At 36.1% G+C, this 19,417-nt stretch overlaps 1 protein-coding gene across 4 annotated transcripts in view; it reads right to left on the reverse strand.

The window, feature by feature from the left end:
* Positions 1-19,417, reverse strand: part of LOC131693417 (filamin-B) — a 183,666-nt gene that overhangs the window by 163,090 nt on the left and 1,159 nt on the right. Inside the window, exons 1-2 of one of the 4 annotated variants that reach the window (XM_058981205.1) lie at positions 9,271-9,431; positions 8,732-9,203 (exon numbers count right to left, since the gene is read on the reverse strand). The exons of 1 other annotated variant lie outside the window; for it this stretch is intronic. The gene's annotated coding sequence lies outside the window, so the exon portion shown is untranslated. Of the gene's footprint in view, positions 1-8,731; positions 9,432-19,417 lie in introns of those variants that run through there. 2 more of the 4 variants (XM_058981204.1, XM_058981209.1) reach the window with 2 other exon arrangements.

Raw genomic sequence — 19,417 nt, forward strand, 5'->3', positions numbered from 1 at the left:
CATGGGACTGCTGATACTGATTTTCTTGCCACAGGAACAGTTCCCTTGCCAAACTATTTGTTTAGAAAACAATTGTTTTCTGCTAGAATTCGTGAGCTTTTTAAAGTTCGAGCCCCTGCATTAATTTGAAATTTGTTTTCGCATAAGTTCCATTGTCGACACATCCATCAAATTTCGTCAGCACCTGGCCGTACAGCTAACGGGCCCGGGTTCTGACCGGTTTATGTTGTTTGGGGCTACTGTTAGGTTGATTATTTTCTCGGTGACATTTGTAGCCTTCTCATAGACGGACTCACCACACAGTTCAATGTTCAGCTTTTTTCACCTTAATGGCATAGATTTTAAACGAATAAACCAAACATCAATTGTCCTAAGTGACTTCCTTGTGTGAAACCTACAGGCATTTCAACTAAGATTGAGCTACCAGCCCTTCAATCAATGTCATCGAGTGAGAAATAACACTTCTCAATAGACTACCCTTTATTGAATGTGGTTGAATCACCACTTGCACTTGACCTTATGCTAGTTGGTCTCTGGTTCGCCTGAATCAGTGCAATGCAAAGGATGCCAATTTAAAGGATGACTTCGGCCGAATAGGCATCAATTGACTGACAGGACTTTATTGGTTTGAAAAAATGGTAACTAGATCTTCGTGTTTCTTCTCTGTTGCTAAATCAGGAGTCGCACAAGACAGCAATATGGGTACTAGAGTGGGACATGGTTATATGAAAAAAATAAAATTTGGCTCCGAGTAACTTTTTGGGTCCCATTTAGCTCCCAGAACAACTCTGCAAATTTTTAGCTCGATATGTGAAACTATATTTTTGCGCCCACGGTTTAAAGTTTACATGGGATTTCGTATGGGAAAATTGTCTTTTGTAAATTAATTCTTCCAAGAGTCGTCCGTTATCTCCTAAAAATAAACAGATGTCTGATTTTTATAGGAAATTTGTCAAGGAAACAAAGTCTAGAAGACTGCAAAACGATCTGATGCTGGTGGAAAAAGTTGTTAAGCAAAAACCGATTGATGCCCTGAAGATTGATGAAAATTTCACTTTTCATAGCATCACTGCTTCCGACGGTTTTATTATATGCAAAAATTTTAACTTTCCATTATTATGTACAAAAGAAGCCTAAATTTATCCTTCAAAACCTTGCGAAGTGGCCAAATAGTATAGATAAACGATTTAGATACGTTAAGAGAGGATTAAAACAAAATTGCGTATAATTGAACAACCAACAGCAGTGGTGCTAGAAAAAATGAATATTTTATCAATCGTCAGAGCATCAATCGGTTTCTGCTTATTAACTTTTTTCTCAATCATCAGATCGTTTCGTGGTTTTCGAGACTTTTTTTCTTTGTTAAATTTCCTATACAAGCCACATAACGATTTATTTTTAGGAAGTAATGGGCGACTCCTGGAGGAATTATTTTGTAAAAGTTAACTATCCCATACAAAATCCTATATAAACTTTAAACAATGGGCGCAAAAATATAGTTTCACCGATCGCGCTAAGAATTTGCACAGTTGTTCTAGGACCCAAATGGTACCTAAAAAGTTGCTCGGAGCTGGAATCTATTTTTTGTCCCACCCTAATGGGTACATTACTGTAGACCCTGTTATTCAAGGATGAATAATTTATATATAGTGTTGGGTCAGCAAAATTGCCCTATGACATTAAACAAAATTTCAATTTGTGTAATCAGTGAAGGTAAATTGAAAATTCGGTTGAGTAAAATTGGACATGACTAGCTGGAAAACAAAAACATTTACCACATGTAGTTTATGTTAGCAAAATCCATAGCGAAATAGACTATAGTAAAAAAAAGAATACTGATTGCATTCAAGGATGATGTAATTTGTCTAACTACTCGCCAATCTGTAGATAAAAATAAATTTCCAAAATTCGACACCAATTTGTGAGAAAGGATGCACGTCAAAACGAAGGAATATATGTAACAAGAAACAAATCGTGTTTGAACAGCTCGTTCAGGTAGTTGATCACGAAGATGGCTAGCACCTACAGGACCATATCGTTGGGAGCGATTTGCGTCATTTCGTATTGCTACTGGAGGAGGATCAGGAGTAGGGGAGAGGGGGTAACAATGAAACACATTTTATACGATTTAATTTTGATGACAATACATGTTACTTATGTAGCCAAAAGTGATACATAATTTCATTCTGTTGTTAACTAATACATATATTTTTTCCAGCTGGTAAAATTCACGGGAAATAACTTTTTGTGGTTAATAAACAGTCGGTGGTAAAATGTACCAGTGAGCCCCATGGGTAGGAACTATGAAACACGACGTCGTCTACACTGAAATATTCTACTTGCAAATTTTATTCTTTTGTTTTGACGAATAAAGATCCTAAAGCTTCCTATTAAAGTTATTTTGAGACGCAAATCGTTTGTTTACGCAAGATATTATTATATCATCGCGTAATATCGGACCACCATATATGCATATAAGATGCAATCCTGAAAGAAGCGATAATTTCTACAAAACTTGCCCAAATTGACAAACTTTCCATTTAATGAGTTGTATTTATTGTGGAAAATCGGAACCCATTCACATTTTAATATAGATCACAAAAACAAGAAATTTTCGCTGTTCCCCATATATCATTGTTTCACAGTTACCCAATGGGTCTATTTATGAAGATTGTCAAATTACACAGAACCATGACGCGTTACCAAAAAACTTTGTTCACGGCAAATGTTGAGCAAAAAATTTGCTACAAATAACAGTAGAATTTACATTTATCTGGTGAACGGTAACTCATAAAAATAGAATAATGATCTTTATTGCAAATTTACTTTGACTGTTATAAAACAAACAAATATCCATTAAAAGAGATAGAGTTATCAGAAAGCTTCCAAAATATAGTAACACGTGTAAAGAATTAGAAACCATGAAATATGAGGGAATGAGACGATTATGTTCATGCATTATGATTTTATTGCGATTGTTTCATAGTTCCTGATTGATCCTGAACGTGTCACCGGGGATGTACAGGAAGCGCGAAGAAGTCAACTTCAATTTGACACAAATTCTGTCAAGGCCGTTATAGAAAGTATTCGCATAAATTCGAGCAAGCGGGGTTATTGTCCTGAATACGGAGACGTTAAATGGACACAGGAGCTTGTGGTTTATGACTGCCCATAGGTTGACTCAATGCGAAAAATGGAACAGTGGGTAATCGCCCTGTGGAGTATACGAGAGAGAGCAGGTCGCGGAGGCGCCAGCGTACCAGACGCCATGCTCCACCAAGAATACTCGAACCAATCTCGGCGCCCTATCGGAAAACCCGTGAGTAGGCTAGATCCACCGCCGGGGACTAGATCGAGTAGGTCGCGTCGAAGCACCCGCGGAATCGCCGGACCGTCCTAGGCACCTAACGGTTGGGCCGTTGAGTGCGATAGGAGCACCGTCGGAGACTATCAGAGTAGTTCGCGACAAAGCTGGAAGCAAAATTGCTTACAGAAAGGGGTTTCGGTATCGGGAGAAATTCCGCAGCCGGGGAACTCCCAGTCCGATTAGGGTAGATTCACCGCCAGTGACTATTTCGGGGAGCTGAATGGCTCATGGGAACGAAATCTTAACAGCTCACGGAAACAAGAGCCAAATGACTCACCGACAGGGGAGCTGAAGGGCTCACGGAAATGTATATCGATATCGATATAAATTTCACCGCCGGAGAAATCTTAGTAGACGTAAGGTAGATTCCCTGTCGGGAACTATCAAATTCTTTAGAAACAATAAAATAGGAATACATAAGTTCACCGCCGAGGGCTATCTGATTGGATGTTTGGAGCTTAATAGGTCAGGTAGTATGGGATTTAAACTGTTTACATAATTCAGGGGAATCTGGACACAATCAATGTGTGAATTTAATAAATAATGATTGCAATACTTCTTAAAAAGTTATGTGTAACTTTCACCTCAAGGACGATGAAGTTTTTTCTAAGTTGCGAATCTTCCGATGTATAATGGTATACCACTGAAAAAATATAGTTCGAATTTGTGCTGTTTCCGTATAGACTGCCTTTCAAAATAATTTAACAAATTTTATGAATTCTGTCCATTTACCATTCTTTTATTTTTATTTTCTATTTTTTTTTGTTTTATTTTTTCATTCATTTAATTCATAATTTAGGCTAACTTGGGACCCGATGAGTAGCAATTTCTCCGAAATTTCATATATTTTATTGTTGTTAAATTTAAACCAAAATACGAACCCTCTTAAGACTCGCGGTGCAACGACAAAACTGATCATCTCTCGTTCAGAGCCACCCGACCAAGTGCGTAGGAAGTGGCGACGTATGTTTCTCATTTCAATCAGACGCAGGCTTACTTTTGATTCGTTCGACATTACCCCGCATTAGCCGCTGGACCCCCCATATTTGGCAAAGGTGTAGGTATGTCAATCGGTTGGTGATTTCAGCGAACCAAGGCGATTACGTGTAGCTGACGAGTTAGAGGTGACCAACTCGCGAACTGGCAGCTGTTAGTAAATCTTGCGACAGCAACACTAGCGGATGCAGCGAGCCAAAGAAAAAAAACAATCCACTTTCATTTTCATAGAGAATTATCGAAGGTGTAATATGAGTGGGGCAGAGCAATTTTTTACTCATCTGTTCGATTGCCGCTTCACACTTTGACCTAATTTCGAGGGCAAACTTGCATATTTGTGTGCTGGGGAGCACAACCACACAGGAATTTGTAAACTGCTACCTTCTAATTCCATCGAAAACACCTTCGAACACCCTCACTGCCGAAGAGTGAGAGAATTGAGTGACCGGCAAGGGACGAACCCGAAACACGTGGAGTGGCGTGTTGCAAAGCTGGTTTGCGGTCGTGCTGACCGTGTTCGTGGGCTCGCGATCGGCTGTTGATCATCGAGAACATGCTTGGCTGATCTCATGTGTGATGTGCGGCATGGAATGGAGCGTAGTGAACACAGTTTGGGCCTCTCTCACTCATACACAACGGAGGTGTAGTTATTCGGTTGTGTAGTACCTACACCCATAATAACAACAATAATATAACGGAGGCTTAAAATATGCGGCGAGAATGAAGCAGAGGTGGATGTGGGAGTTGTTCGTGAAATCACCATCAACTGGTTTGGGCGTTTGGTTTTTGCTTTACGAATAGTCTAAATTTCATTAACATCTTTAACCTTCCGTCTATGTATGAGTCTAGATGTTTGACTCAGACTTATAATTAGAGGTTATAATCTGAATTTATGTTTTATTTCAGAGTGTTTAGAGTTTAGAATGTAAAATTTTGAAGTAAAATTTGAGCTAGAGATGAAAGTTACGAGTTGAAATTTTGGGATGCGAAATTTGGAGATCTAGAGCAAACCCCTCTACTCTCAGGTGAATCGATCCTCAAAAATGCCAATCAGCCATGTTGGTTTCAGAAATGACAACTAGCAATATTGAGTATGATAACATATAAACATCTCGATTAATGTTTGCTTAGCCTACAGTTTGTACACAAAGTCGATTACTGTTACTGCTTACCGTACTTCGCAGCTAGTTACTGCAAAAGATTAATCGCTTTTGTGTTCTAAGCCGCTTAGTTTAGCGTTTTGCATATCAATTTTCAGTTTCCACTTTCCAGTTTCCAATTCCCAATTCGAGTATCGAGTTTGCAGTTTGATGTTTCAAGTTTCCAATTTCATCTTTGCAATTTGCAGTTTGTAGTTAGCAGTATCCAGTTCCCAGTTCCCAGTTTCCAGTTTCCAGTTTCCAGTTTCCAGTTTACAGTTTCCAGTGTCCAGTAACCAGTTACCAGTTTCCAGTTTCCAGATTCCAGTTTCCAGTTTCCAGTTTCCAGTTTCCAGTAACCAGTTACCAGTTTCCAGTTTCCAGTTTCCAGATTCCAGTTTCCAGTTTCCAGTTTCAAGTTTCCAGTTTGCAGTTTGTGGTTTCCAGTTCCAGTTTCCAGTTTTCTGTTTCTAGTTTCTAGTTTCTAGTTTCTAGTTTCTAGTTTCTAGTTTCCAGTTTCCAGTTTCCAGTTTCCAGTTTCCAGTTTCCAGTTTCCAGTTTCCAGTTACCAGTTACCAGTTACCAGTTACCAGTTACCAGTTACCAGTTTCCAGTTTCCAGTTTCCAGTTTCCAGTTTCCAGTTTCCAGTTTCCAGTTTCCAGTTTCCAGTTTCCAGTTTCCAGTTTCCAGTTCCCAGTTTCCAGTTTCCAGTTTCCAGTTTCCAGTTTCCAGTTTCCAGTTTCCAGTTTCCAGTTTCCAGTTTCCAGTTTCCAGTTTCCAGTTTCCAGTTTCCAGTTTCCAGTTTCCAGTTTCCAGTTTTCAGTTTTCAGTTTCCAGTTTCCAGTTTTCAGTTTCCAGTTTCGAGTTTCCAGTTTCGAGTTTCCAGTTTCCTGAGTTCGAGTTTCCAGTTTCTAGTTTCGACTACCGAGTTTCGAGTTTCGGTTTTTTTATGTTTCAAGTTTCGAGTTTTGAATTTCGAATTTCGTTTTTCAAGTTTCAAACTTCAAACTTCAAGTTTCGAGTTTAGAATTTCGAGTTTCAAGTTTCAAGTTTCATGTATAGAGTTTAGAGTTTAGAGTTTAGAGTTTAGAGTTTAGAGTTTAGAGTTTAGAGTTTAGAGTTTAGAGTTTAGAGTTTAGAGTTTAGAGTTTAGAGTTTAGAGTTTATAGTTTAGAGTTTAGAGTTTAGAGTTTAGAGTTTAGAGTTTAGAGTTTAGAGTTTAGAGTTTAGAGTTTAGAGTTTAGAGTTTAGAGTTTAGAGTTTAGAGTTTAGAGTTTAGAGTTTAGAGTTTAGAGTTTAGAGTTTAGAGTTTAGAGTTTAGAGTTTAGAGTTTAGAGTTTAGAGTTTAGAGTTTAGAGTTTAGAGTTTAGAGTTTAGAGTTTAGAGTTTAGAGTTTAGAGTTTAGAGTTTAGAGTTTAGAGTTTAGAGTTTAGAGTTTAGAGTTTAGAGTTTAGAGTTTAGAGTTTAGAGTGTAGAGTTTAGAGTTTAGAGTTTAGAGTTTAGAGTTTAGAGTTTAGAGTTTAGAGTTTAGAGTTTAGAGTTTAAAGTTTAGAGTTTAGAGTTTAGAGTTTAGAGTTTAGAGTTTAGAGTTTAGAGTTTAGAGTTTAGAGTTTAGAGTTTAAAGTTTAGAGTTTAGAGTTTAGAGTTTAGAGTTTAGAGTTTAGAATTTAGAGTTTAGAGTTTAGAGTTTAGAGTTTAGAGTTTAGAGTTTAGAGTTTAGAGTTTAGAGATTGGATTTTAGATTTTGGAGTTTTGAGTTTTTATTTAAGAGATGATAAATTGGAGATAAGAGATTAGAATTAACGGTCTGGAGTTAACAGTTTGTTCACAGTGTATAATATAGTATAGAGTATATGCTGGATTATTTCTAAAAAGGAAGCAATATTGCACCTGGCTGGGACGACATAGCTCGCAGTCGTTGCATTATGTTGGCTATAAATTAGAACTAATATTTCATAAAAACCTACTTTCGATATTTATAATACGATAGATCTCTATATAAGTACTTTGAATGCAGAGAAAAACAGTCAGAATGGTGCGTTGGTCACATACGCAGATGAGGCTGATATAATGCATACAAACCTTAAACATTTGTATTTGGTGCTATTAAACAGCAAACATAAGGCCAATTTTATAGTAATGTAATGCTGCAGCATGATTCGTTATGCAAAACCTTTTATGTATTACTTTCGACTTATTTCATTCCATTCAAGTGCTAATTTAAGCTCAAAAGATTACATTAATCACGAATTCATGGTGGCTCATTCAAGCTGTTAACGAGCATCAGTAATGCAGATAACAGGCTTTAAATTTTGATAGTTCTACATTGGTGCTCTATAATAGCATTAGTAAATCCGAAATCGGGCTGTCAATTTCTTCTCAGTAATAGCACAATAATTCGCCTTTCCTGGAATTATAACAGCATTAAATCAGAATATAGAGCATGACAGTTTTTAAAGGCTGCTCTATATGCATATCAGAAGCAGATATAAAGCTCCGTTATAATGCTTATGGGTTACGTGGGCTGTAACATGTATAGCAAACATTAGACAATATAGTTTTTATTTCATGAGTGGTTAGGGTTTAGTTTTTATAATTAGTATTCATTTTAACTCTCGATTCTAGACTTTGAACTATGGACTACGGACGTATATTTATCATGCGACATCAGTCATATTTGCAAGAACCATTTCCAATTAATCGACACCAGGGAAATGCAAGCAGCTAACAAAAAAGTCACCAGACAAAAAAATAAACGAGTTACTATGACACTGGCTATGGGCAGATATTTAAACAATTGCGTAACGTTTGCAATATTGCATAAGTACGAAGTTCCTACAGATTTTTTTAAGCGGCACGTTGAAATCAGGTTTACTACTTACGAGCAGATAGACGCAAACAGGTCGTGAATTAGCACGGGCATGAAAAATCAATGTTTCAATGTTTTTCCTACTCATTCCTTGCTTACACTCAATCCCGGCTGACAGCGGAGGAATTCAACTGCACTGTACACTCTATTCCGACGGTTGGCTGCTTCCAATTTAACCTCGCTTTGAAATGCCTAGTCACTGGAAAAAGATATTTTTCTCATTGTCACTCCTATTGTAAAAAAGTGACGGCGTTTCAAGAACAAGCTGGCATCGATCGTTTCATTTAATTCAGCGTAGTATTCATAGGTTCGCTGCTTCACATCACGTCTAAATCTCTTGCGTGGAAACCAACACTCACCATATGTATCAACCTTTGTTATTCGTCACTCGCTAAATTATTCATTTCGATGCTGATTTTTTGTTTCTTTGCTGATATCATGAAAACACTATTGTATACTTTTGCACCACCTGGCAGCACAAATGCTCGAAAAGATTGAAATTTTTCTCATTTCGCACAACAGCAGCCTACTGGAACCATTGCTACAGCAAACACAATCGTCGAAATAACATCTCCCGATACGAGGGAAATATTTGCGACCCCGTTCCCGCCGAACATCGGACACTTTTCCACTCGAACAAATCTTCACAGCAAAAGCAACCTCTTCACTTAATACTCCTCCAACAAAGCCCCAGCTCAAGCAAATCGTTCTGAGTCATCCTTCCATACAGATCCACACCCTGCGCGGGCGGTTAAACTGGGACCACACCATCCCTTTGGACACACGCCTTTCGCACCGTACCGTCGTTGGTCGGAAAGAGACAGAACTCACCTGTAGCGGAAAGAAAAAAAGAGCACTTGCACATAGGCCACAAATGAAAACAACAGTATTTAACGACCCTTCAAAATCACTTTGCGAACTACACTGTCCCGCCGTCAGACGCGAACTAAACGGTCGCGCATGAATTCCAACAAAGAAATAACCAGGCTGGACCGCGATGCACGACTACCAGCGCGAACCGCTTTGGCTTTGGTTTGTGTCATACTGTTGTGCTACAGGGTGTGGGTCGCCGAAAATAAGCTACACGAGCCCGTGCACTTTCCGTTCGGTGAAACATGGGTGGAACGTCGTTGGTGGAATTGTGTACTGTCAAGTGACATTTATTGTATTGAGTGATTAGCAGTGAACTACGGTGTTCAGTAGTGCCCCGGTCGCTAGGGTGTTTATCTACAGAAACGCTGAGCAAAATAAGCACTATCATTGTTTGCTAGTAGTAGTGATATTAGAACAATCCGAAAGCATTGAAACTCTATAGTTTGTAGTACGCATATTACAGAAACAAAAGAACGTTCTTTCCGTGTCAATTCTCATTATTACATACTCTGAAGAGAGTTTTGTATGGTTTATAAAGTTTATAAGAACAAGAACTAGGTACTAATCGAATCTTGTAAAAGAGCGGTTATCAACTTTTTCACTTGAACGCCCCACCATTTTTTGCATTGTTTGGTGCCCCTGGTTTTTTCCGCTTCTAGATTTTTTTTGTTAGAAACTTCGACGAACCTACAGTATGATGTAAAAGAAATTGTCCAGCATTTATTACAAATAGGCGATATTCCACGTAAATTAATAAATAATCTTGACATGAATGTTGATTACCCTTGCTTTGTAGTTACATCGGGATCTCTAATAAGGGACGGTGGAGTTTTGTGCACCATGGGGAGTTATGAACACCGTCAATATTCGCTAGGATAAAATTCTAATAACAAATGACAGCTACAAAAAATAACCTGAATATTACTTCAAATCCTGTTCTTCGCGTTTGTTTAAAATATCACACACAAGGTTTTTTACTCATTTCTATTGTGGTCCCGCAGCCTGTTTCAGTGTAAATTAGTACCGTATAACGGGGTATCTTTGACCAGAATCTTAGAGAAGGAATCGTAAGGATTCGCAAGTGAAGAGTGTTTTTTCATAATTTTTTTTTTCAATTTGTTGTATATGTATGTACTTTGGTAGCATATGGTCTACGATTTTATGTTTTGAATTAATTTCGAATGAACGTCCATTGTGACTATATTTTAAAAATTCCATTCGGTCGGTTTAATTTTGGTCAATTTTTGTTAGTTTTTTAGCAAAACTGGAAAAATTTCGTGAATAATACGTTCAAAGCCGGCCTGTAGCTTATCGGTAGATCGCTGTTTATCGGTATAGGCGAAAATCAATTTTTAGCAGGTAATGGCGAAAAATTCGTTTCACCGAAATATCTTTTTCGATTAAAAATTCCAATATTTGAAGACGTTGTTCAAGCGTATATTTTTGACTCGCTTAAATTGTAGACAAATCTGAACAAATTAAAAGAAAAATTAAGTTGTTATGTCAACTCAGTCATGAAAAAATACAAAAAACACCCTTTGCCTAAACTTCCTAAGCTGGGAAATAAGCAATTTTCTCGTTTATTTCCCAGCTTAGAAAAACTGAGAAGACAAATCAACTTCTAAGAACCCGAAATTAGGCGACTGAACAGTCATAAGCATATAATCATAGGGTCCGTGAAGGAATCGAGAAGAATTGTATTTATTAAAGAACCAACCTATCTTAGTTCTATAGTCAGTAGGTGGCATATGCTGTTTGGGTCCGAAGAGGATGTATATGTAGTCTCTAAGAACATCTTTGGCGGCTTTAAAGGTCAATGTTAGAGACTCCATAGACATAGACAAAGTTACCAATCGCTCTTCATCGACATTCAGCATGCTGCTGAATCAAACAGGTCCATGGGGTACTGGAATGTTGTATTGCCGGAGTGTGACAGTGTCGCTAGAAGGCGAGATTATAACCATGATAATCACTAGAGACTGTCCTCAAGGAGGAGTGCTGTCAGCCTTTTTGTGGTTCTTGGTAGTTGATGGCCTCATGAATGACCCCGAAGGTCTGGGATTCGATGTAACATTGTAATATGACATTGTCATAACTATTATAGGTAAGGATTTTGGACCATATTTGAGCTGCTCTAAACGTGACATGGCTAATGGTGTAAAAGTAAGAACTTCCAAACAATCACCGCAATTGTAAATAGACAAGTCAAACTGAAAACACCACTATCACATTTGCTAAGGAAATTGCATATCAAAAGAACAACCTAAAGTATAAAAAGCATAATGGTCTGACGAAGTTGTTTTGAACGGAATATAGCACTTACACTTCAGTTATCAAACTAATGAAGAATTGGCAGAATGAAGAATTGTTAACGCAACACCAATTTTTTGAAATACTGTCTTCATCAAAGTACATTATTTTAACCTGCGCCTCTGTTGGTGTGGAAAATTATGTGAAATGTTTTCAGAGTAGGTGGCGCGGCGATGCTAACTTTATAACTTTGGATTTTAGAGGTCTGGAGTCTTCGGCGAAGTTTTAGAACGTTTAAAACTATGACAAGTTGTCGAAGATACCTAAACTCTGCATTTATAAGTAACGAAGTGATAGCGACGTCATGAAATTTCATTGAAATTTATGCTTTAAACTATTTTTTTATAATCGTTACATTTATCACCTACAACAGTAGGGGAGAGTGAGGATATTTGATCCTTGGGGATATTTGATTCCCTGGCCATATCTCCTAATCTATACGCATAAAGTTATCACAATATAAAAAAGAAAATGAAGTATTTGGTCGTTTAAGATGTTTAAAAAACAAATCTGATGTATTACATTTGGTTTGGAAAAGTTGTATAATATTTTAGAAAATATATGTTTAAATCCATCTCGAAGATTTTTTCACAAATTTTTTGAACAGTTGTATGAGATCGTCGAACTAATTATTTATGAATATTTTCAAGTACGATTACTTTCTGCCTTCGAAAAACACGTTTTTCGGATAAAAAGTTTCACTACACATACAAAAATAAATAAATTTTGTTCTCCTTATATAACAGGTATCTTTGATCCCTGTAACACTAAGTATTCTTGATCCCTATCACTAATTCTCTCAAATACTTCCGAAATGTATAGAAATAGCAAAACATCATTTTCATAACGTACCTGACACTATTAATTGATCTAAAATGTTTTTTTCCGTGAACAAATGATAGTATAAGTTATTGAAGGTTGAAAAAGCCAGGTAAACAGCATTGATTTACCGCAAATACTTGTCTCGACTTTCTACTGTGGTTAAAGTTTGTCGTGCAACTAAAAAGGTAATCTTATTATCTAATTTGTCAGGATAGGTGGTTAGCTGAACTTTCGTATCTATAGGTCATAGTGGGCTTTGTTTCTTTAGCCCCAGTAGGCGGGGGATCAAGTTACCACACGATTTTACAAAAACCTCGTTTTGGCATGATTTTCAAAACCGGTCATATTACTGACAGGACATAGTTTTACGATTTACACATTATTCACAGCTCTTACAATTCGAATTAACTACAAGATGGCGAATTTTGCAATTGAAATTTTTACTTCATTGAAAAGTTATAAGTAAAAAACAAAAGTGGAATCAAGCGTACCCACTCTCCCCTACGCTTCCATCAAAACTAATAATTGCGTATATTATATGAATGGTTTTATCATCGACCATTTGGTCGGTGTTAAGTCAGACCGGACTAAGTGACAAAATATTGATTTCTAGAAAAACGGATTTAAAGTTTGAATCGTAGCATCCTCTACGTTATAATTGAAAATTATGTTTTGCAATTATTTTTGTTTATGGTTACATATTTCAAATCTGGCAAAAGTCGAATGTAGCTGAAGAAATTCTTTATCCGGTGTTATCGTTATCTCATTTTTTGGTGTTTTGCGACTTAGTCCGGTCTGACTTAACACCGACCATTTGGCCTGTGTTAAGCCAAAGAGGACCAAGCGCCATTTGGAAGTATCTTTCTAAAAATCGCTGTCGCAGTTAATGTAGCACTATAAACACCTACATCAATTTATTTCTGAGAACTCAAATAGTAATCGATAGCAAATAAGTACCCTTACACTTTCTATGATAATGGTAAATTATCGAAAAATGCATTTTTCCAGGAAAAAATTATGGCGCTCAGTTCGCTTTGGCTTAACGCAGGTCATTTAAGGAACAGAATTGGTCGGACAAGCTCAGTCGCCTGTTGAACGGCGTTCAGAGAACTGCACTGTGTGCCTTCACAGCCAGTGTAGCAGACTTATCACTCATCACCGAAGACTAGTAGTGAGACTGCTACACGGGCTTCACAAAACAATTATTAGTTATAGAATTTTCGTCTCGACTTCGCCTCATCAGAATCCGACACTAACTTGGTGACAAGACTAAGCTAGCGTTCGAGCAAACTCCTCGTCAAGCGTTGATGTCCCGCAAGAAAAGGAGCTCATTTTAAGCTTATGAGAACTAATGAAATCGAAATATTTGGTTTGTCCATAATTAAATGATTGTAAACATTCATATATCATCTAATCAAACTCTTCTTGCCACTTGAGATCTTTTGTACAATCCCAACGAAGTATTTGTTTCTTATTTTGTCTATATTTCAGAAAAACGTACCATCCTCAATCTGCTGTAAAAACCATAATGGGATAAATTGGGAATGTTTTCTTTTTGTAACTAAGAGAAGAACCCAAATAACCTTGTTCTTTAAACAGAACATTCCGAAGAACATCGAATTTTTATTAATATTGAAAAAATTGTACTTTTGTAACTTATCTTAAAAAGAAAGAAAAAAGGACCGAAATTGATCTTCTTTGGCTATAGTTGTTGGTGTAACTTATGAAAATCACGACTTGTATAATTAATTTTTGAGCAATTCGGAAAATTGTCAAATAATGCATTACAAAATATAAAAAATATGCTAAAAATTCATCATTTTCAAATATACACATACACAAATTATCAATCGAAGAGCCTATTGGAATAAAGTTTGAAAACAAATTTAGACGAAAAATATAAGCATTTTTTTTCTATTTTGGCCATGGTGTGGTAGTAATTCCGCCTCTGTGCATGCGTTGATTTTCGCTCAGCCAATTCTACTTTGATTCTGCTAAGGCAAACTTTAAAGTCTATTTATGAATGAAAAGTTCTCTTACACATTGCCGCAAAAAAAACCGTTGCAGAAAAAGAGGCATCTAAGTCCATATTTAAAATTTGTTTCGATTCATTCATATTTCTTTTACTTCGTTACGTGTAAAACACTGAATTCGTTACATTTATATATGTACTTTAGGAAAGCTCCAATCATGGTAAAAAAGAACTAGACAGCTTATACCTGAAATGCCATGGAACAATGATTTTCAGCATCGGGTAGGGTTTTTTATCGTACACAATCAAAAAGTTTTTACATTTTTTGAGATTGAGATTGTCACGAACAACTTTAAAACATTTCCACCTGAAAAAATAGGCGAATTGTGCTAAGGTTGAAATTTAAAAATTCCGATTTGATGTTCATTGATTTCCGTAATTATTCATAATAAGCGAGATTGCACAGATAATCAAATAAACAATTTTATTTTTCCCGGCTTCTTTATTCCTGATGTAAAATACGACAGTCCGAGAACAACAATTTTAAATTTAATTTGCCCGACTATTTTCAAATTAATTACATGAACATGTGAAAGTAATAGTTACTCATACTATTCACTAAGCATTTTTTGTTCTACCGTAAGTTTATCGAACGAACACCCTATGGCCTAGTGCCAGCTGGTGATGTGCAAAACTGTTTGTACACTACTGAACTGAGCCCGTTTTGTCTAGTAGCGTATAAATAATCCCGATCAGAAAAACATATCAAGAATATATCAAAATTATTGCTCGATTTGATATTTGTATCATAGGACCATATTATTTTGATATATGTCGTTTGGAACGAATTAAGATTACATTAAAATTATATCATGTTTTAATTTGTCAATAATGATATCAAATAATAATTCATATTTATATCAACTACACCCAAAACGTACCCGGTAAGATTCGCTTACATTAATGCAATAAATGCGAGCAAAAATTGCAAGCGTTCTGGTAATGTGCGAAAATTGCAAGAAGCTTGCTTGCATGCAATGCAAGAAACAAAAAAAACGAATTTTGCCTATGTGTTAGCGGTGTATGTGTATTGGTGACCAATATGTGTTAGATAAAAAAGACTGCTGGTATTGTATAACGAACTCTGCACAAACAGATCGCTAGGCAATACTTTCTCCACCCAACCATACTACCAGTTAGTAATAAGCGGATAAAAGTCATTAAAATATGAAATCATCTTTCACGATTAATGAAAAAAGTAAAACAACCACCCTGATTTAAACTCAGGCTCTTGCGCATCATGGCGCTAACTATAAGCATTGATCTGTTCTTACACGTAAGAACAGGACGTTAAAACTCGTACAATCGTCGCATCCGCAATTTGATGCCGTCTCATGTGTAATGAATAAACCACAAAAAGTAGAATAAAAAGTAGACAGAAAATAAAAACTCGCCTTGCGTCGCTATACCAACCAGCATAGGCACATGAATGTGGTGGTAACAGTGTGTTGAAGAAACGTATGTAGTATAGCGAGAGATGAAGTGATTTTATACGCTTGCAACAATTTCAAGCGGCTTTCACTGAAAAATTGCAAGCGATGCGACTTCAATGTATTTTTACTCGAATACTGCTGTAAAATGACTGATATTTTAACGTAATTTTCAATCAAATTTTTGATTCAATCGTTGTATGTTTACATTCGTATTGATTTACACGTCGTTTAAATTTCATTATTTTTTTATGTGCAACAGATAACATGTTCCGCTGCAGGGCCACAAAGCAGCAAGTAGTTTTAAAGATTTGATTAGACGGGTTTCGGCATACGATAAATCGAAAGAGCAACACTCAGTAAACTCTAAAGAGGAATGGAAGCAAAACCTATCCACTACGTCGTGTCGCAAGAAAAAACATTTGGGATTAACGCTTTTTCTTTACAGTGGAACAAGCATCACAGTGTACACCAGGGTTGTTAATACGATACATTTTTCGCGATAATTTATCGGCGTTACTCGTTAACGATAATGTATCGTCATCGAAAACTCCGTTAACGATAATGTATCGTCGCCTTCATCGTCATCGTCGATAATTGTATCGTCGTATTCATCGTCATCGGTTATCGCGATACATTTTGCGTTACTTTCCCGTTTATTGGAGTTGAAGTTGATGCGGTTAACTTTCAGTTGTTTAGAAATAAATACCTATTGAAAAACATGTTGTTGGCAGTTGAAAATCAATAGTTTTGGACATTTTCTATGCACAGCGGAGTCCGACGATGCGTCAAAGAGATTTTTTTTTCAACTTTTCGGGAAAGTGTATTATACTGAAGGGAAAGTTGTTGGCAGTTGAAAATCAATAATTTTGGACATTTTAAATACGCAGAAGGGTCCGACGATGTGTCAAAATGGAATTTTTTTTTTAATTTTTCGAGTAAGTTGGTGCACAAAGAGTCCCAGGTGCACAGTGCGGCAAAAAGGTGATCAAAATTGTTTTGAACATGAAGAAAACAAATTTTGAGCTATTGTGTAATCAGGAATTTTTATCACGCAAAGACATATATTGAAAAAACTACTAAACCACTATTATTAGGCCATTCACAAATTATACTACACATTTAAGTGGTGTGGTGATTAACAGATTTTATTATAATTTTAATTTAAGCTAGAAGATTTTGAATTTTAAAAAGGAGAATATACATATTTCCAATGTATATTTCTTTCTAGTTGGGATGCTTTTAGCCCCCTCCTCCGTTTCTTCTCTCCACTATGTAACAAGATGCTTCATGCTTCCTTCTTTTACCCTCAAATATGTAGTGTAATTTATGAACGACCTCATAATAGAGTTTTAGTCGTTTTTGAATACAGTGAAGACCCGTTTTTATCAGCCCCTAGGTGAATTGACATTGACAAAATCGGCACATATTTTTTCTGGTTCTGAAGAGACGATGTCGAAACGCAAACACCAAGACTAATATATTTTTTTCCTTTCTTTTTAATAAACCGCAGTGGTTAAAATAATCTTCTTTAGTCCCTCGACAAAGCCTCATAACCCGTTCTTATTATTTAGTAAAAATTTCCCTTAGGAGGTCTTACAGTACAGTAGTATTATTTTTATATATTTTGCAGTATATATAGCGTTTGTTTTACAGATTCGTCTTGGTAAAGCTATACATGCGGAAATTTGTGGCTTCCATACCAAAACATTGCTTTTTGGACACTAAATCATTCGATAACTTCGATAAAATTCTATATTTTCTTATGTTGAACGAAATCTTGGAACATTTTGAAATTCTACAAAATTACCAGGAAAAGTATTTTGAAATAAGCAATTTTGTGGGGTATATCAAAGAAATCTTCACAAACGTATAATTAAATCAACAGATAGACACATAGTCTCTTTAGCGAAATTAATACTAAAGATATTCTCAACAACTTTGCAAAAAAAAGCTTTTTTTTTTATTTTCATTTAAATGACCAAACAAAAACTTGCTTCTCAGCTTTAGAGGGATTAATCACCTAACTAATACTTTTTAAATGCAAAAAAAAATTATAAATAAACTTTGCTGAAGACACTATAGCTAAAAAATGTTTTTCGTGGTTCAAAGAACTTCTTTCACCTTTTTGCCATTTTGGAAACACTGTGCACTGGTGGATTCTTCTGTGAATTGAAAATGTCCAAAACTATCGATTTTCAACTGCCAACAACCTACCCTTCAATAAAAAAAATTCGCGAAAAGTTGAAAAAAAATCGCACCGACGGTACATGTCCAAAACTATGGATTTTCACTTATCAGTAACTTCTTCAATATAATAAACTTTCCCGAAAAGTTGACAAAAAATTCCATTTTGACACATCGTCGAACCCCCCTGTGCATAGAAAATGTCCAATACTATTGATTTTCAACTGCCAACAACATGTCCTTTAATAGTTTTATTTCTAAATAATTGAAAGTTAACCGTATCAACTTCAACTCCATTAAACGGGAAAGTAACGCAAAATGTATCGCGATAACCACCGATGAATTATCGACGATGACGATGAATCCGACGATACATTATCGTTAACGGAGTTTCCGATGACGTTGACGGGTGGTTAACGTTATCGACGATGACGATTAATTATCGATTAACAACCCTGGTGTACACCTGGCCACGTCCTTGCAATCGTCGAGGAAGGGAAGAAGGAATGTTATTTCAACATCTACTTACGAAAGTGCAGGGAACCCATACTACTTTCATAGATGTTTCAGGAATAGGAGTTTGTGTTAGTAGTGCAGGTTATTTATGAGAAGCTTATTCAACAACATTTCAGTGCAAAATGGATGTAACTTATCTCGTTTATCCCGTATTTACAATAATAGAATTATTTGGATCAAATATGTAAACATTGAAACAATAACATTAAACAATTTCACCTGATCCTAATTAATTAGGGTGCAAGAATTCTCCTCCATCATCAGTGAAATCGTTGCACCAACTAGTTATTTATAGATGGCGCTACACTGAATGAGCGAGTGTATTTTTGGCGGCTAGATTCACGCACATTCATTTCAAGTTGTCAGAATGTGACGATAAAATAACTACATAAAATATCTCTCTATTTTCACGCTATTCACACCTATTAACACGTAACTCTATAGAAGAAATGACTATATGAATGGTTGACTTCGATTTTCCGTCATACACATCATATACTATTGGAAAACTTTGGTAAATATTGCACGAATTTAAAAGACACATCCGAGCGGTTCGGCAGTGCTGCTACTTTTCGTAAAAACAGGAACGAACAAATGAACAAATTATAAAAGTACGCTGAACTAACTGCAAGCTTTCACAAGTAGCTGCGACTGTAAAACAATACAAAAATAGTAACACACCGAAATCAAGTGCACATTTTTAGAAAGACACTTTTATTAATGAGAATAATAAATATTATCTTTCACGAGAAATTATTTGATTTATTTATAAAAAATAAAAAAAAATGGATTTTTGTGATACAATTCTGATATTTCCAGACATATTTATTGGTCTATGTGATATAATAATTTTCTCAAACCAAGATACAACCAAA

This window comes from Topomyia yanbarensis, chromosome 3 (genome assembly GCF_030247195.1).
Source record: "Topomyia yanbarensis strain Yona2022 chromosome 3, ASM3024719v1, whole genome shotgun sequence".
Taxonomy (NCBI): Eukaryota; Metazoa; Arthropoda; class Insecta; order Diptera; family Culicidae; genus Topomyia; species Topomyia yanbarensis.